The 2,842-nt window shown below is 45.2% G+C and overlaps 1 pseudogene across 1 annotated transcript; it reads left to right on the top strand.

Moving 5' to 3' along the window:
* Positions 1-521: 521 nt before the first annotated feature.
* Positions 522-2,628, top strand: LOC147620854 (berberine bridge enzyme-like D-2 pseudogene; annotated as a pseudogene). Its single transcript, XR_015270019.1, has one exon. The product of XR_015270019.1 is annotated as a berberine bridge enzyme-like D-2 pseudogene (transcript).
* Positions 2,629-2,842: the final 214 nt, after the last annotated feature.

The following is a 2,842-nucleotide window of genomic DNA, read 5'->3' on the forward strand; positions in this document are numbered from 1 at the left end:
AAGTTTGTTGGAAAGATGTTTTTGATATTTGGTTACAAGGAAAAAAGAGGAGGGCGATGCCATTAGAGTGATTTGTTCACTAATTCTATGAAGTGCAACACAACTAAACAATAGTCAAAGGCCTAATTTTGGCAAGTTGGACATGCAAGGCATCTTGTCTGGAGACAGCATGTTGGCCAATGTATGGGTATATAAGATGGTTGACAACATCACTCCAGCATAAGTATTACATTAGTACTTTCACAACATAAGTATTACATTGAAGCCTTTTGTTTGTAGATTGGATGCTTTATATGTAAATACAAGTTTCATCAACAATTATACCTAAATTTTCACTTTAAAAAAAAGCTTATTTGTAAATTGATTGTTTAATTACATATACTTTTTTAGTTTTTAAAAAAGCTTTTCATTTTGATAAATTGCTTGTCATTTGAATAACATGATTTTGAAAATTCATGTCATGTGAAAAGCAGTTTGAAAAAGTGTATGTCACTTAAAATTTTAAGTAACCCGTCAAATTTAGGCCCTGGATGGGCTAGTTCAGTTACAGCCGACCTAGGCGAGTCACAAACCAACAGAGAGTTCTCATTTTTTGCCCAAGCCAAGATGGGGATTGGTGTTGAATATGTGGTTCCGATGGTGATCGTAGTGGCCTTCTGCCGTTTCTTTCTTTTTGTAGCTGCTGCTGCTCTTGTTGCAGAGCCCACCAGCTTGCTAGTCGAGTGCCTGCAAGATGGAGGTGTGCAGAACTATACCACCCGTAGCACGGACGCACCCACATTCTACCATTTGCTCGACTTCTCAGTTCAGAATCTGCGTTTCAGCGAGCCCGGGGTGCCCGTCCCCTCTGTTTTGGTCCTCCCCGAGTCCGCCCAACAAGTGCAAACCGCAGTTAACTGCACCATCCACAGTGGATTATTGCTTCGTGTCCGTAGCGGCGGACACGACTACGAGGGCCTATCATACACTGCTGAGAGCCCTTTCGTGGTCCTCGATTTGATGAACCTGCAGACTGTGGAGGTGGACATGGACTCCAAAACCGCTTGGGCCCAAGCCGGCATTACCCTTGGCCAGCTCTACTATGGCATCTCCCAAGTTACTTCCGACTATGGTTTCCCAGCTGGGGTTTGTCCCACTGTGTGTGCAGGAGGGCATATCAGTGGAGGCGGCTACAGCTTCATGTCTCGAAAACATGGTATTGCTGCAGACAATGTGATTGATGCATTGCTTGTGGATGCCAATGGTGAGCTTCTTAACAGAGAAAGCATGGGTGAAGATTACTTTTGGGCTCTGAGGGGGGGCGGTGGAGGCAGTTGGGGTGTAGTGGTTGCCTGGAGGCTCCGTCTTGTGCCTGTAGCCTCTAGAGTGACTGCGTTTAATGTGCTAAGAACCAACAGAACCCTTCTCAATGAGCTCATTTATGACTGGCAAACTGTAGCCCCGTTTGAAGCTCCAGAAGACATGCAAATAGTAGTGTATCTCACGGGTGGAGCTAGTGTGTCTAGCAATCTGAGTGGGTTGTTTTATGGCTACTACATGGGGGGGATCAATGAGACGGTAGAGTTGATGAACGAGATTTATCCACAACTAGGATTGACAGCAGATGATTGCGATGAGGGGTCATGGATAGAAGCTGTGGCCAATGTAGGGAGAGCCGGGAGCCCATTAGGGTTAACAGATAGGCTCAACACAGAAAAAAACTACTTCAAAGCAAAGTCCGACTACGTGCGGGCGCCCATATCAAAGGAAGCGTGGGATGGTGTGTTTGATTTGTTGGAGGCCAACCCAAGCTTGGGCAGCTTGCTTCTAGAGCCTTACCAAGGGGTGATGGCGAGGATACCTGCAGACGAGATCGCCTTTCCACACCGGGCGGGCAATTGGTACGTCATACAGTACCAGGCAGACTGGGACAACAAGACCGGGTGCCCGGACGAGACCCTCCTAGCCTGGTCCCGGACACTGCATGCGTACATGGCACCCTATGTGTCGCTCGACCCCCGGCAAGCCTATGTGGGCTACCTTGATTTGGAGCTCGGTGCCAACTCGACCTTCGAAGAGGCTGACGTGACGTGGGGCCGTAGCTACTTTGGCTACAACTTCTTCCGACTTGCTGAAATAAAGACACGTGTCGACCCCAACAATGTCTTCCACCACCCTCAGAGCATTCCCCTCCTCCACAACTACTCTAGCATAACGCCTCCAATTCTAACGTCTCACCTTAACCTAAGCAAAAGGAGTGGCTATTATTGAGAACACTTTTGTTGTGGTGAATCGTGTAACTATCGTGGATGAAAGCATATGTATGCCATCACTAGAGGATGATTAACAATATGATTAAACTAATTACACAAGCATGAAGAGGGTATGAATCAAAACACTTGAACTAATTTCTCATTCCCAAAGCCTTTTTATAGGCCAAGAGTACATCCTTGAATATGCTTGATTTTAGGAGAGGTGGAGAGGTTGAGTGATTGTAGGAGAGGTGGAGAGAATGTAGGTGGGCATTGCCGTCATATTTCTCCTTAATTCTCTAAAAACAAGGGCACCTACTTCTCATCTCTTTGAGTAGATTCTTGTGTCTTTTACAATGCTGAAGTTACATGGACGATAACATTTGAACCTTAGGCTTTAATATTGGGTTTATGTTTGGATTATTTCTATCACCCTCCTATAAGCCAAACATGAAAATAATGACTTATGATTGACTTTGCCTAACAACAAGTCCTCCTTGATACATTGAGATAGAGTCTCCCCTTAATCACAACATAGGGTATGTGTACTCTTCCCTTACAAACTTCAAGGTATGGATTAACAACTAGTGGGTATACACAATAAAGAGTTA

This window comes from Cibotium barometz, chromosome 31 (assembly GCF_041138505.1).
Source record: "Cibotium barometz isolate CiBa-2024 chromosome 31, ASM4113850v1, whole genome shotgun sequence".
Lineage (NCBI taxonomy): Eukaryota > Viridiplantae > Streptophyta > Polypodiopsida > Cyatheales > Cibotiaceae > Cibotium > Cibotium barometz.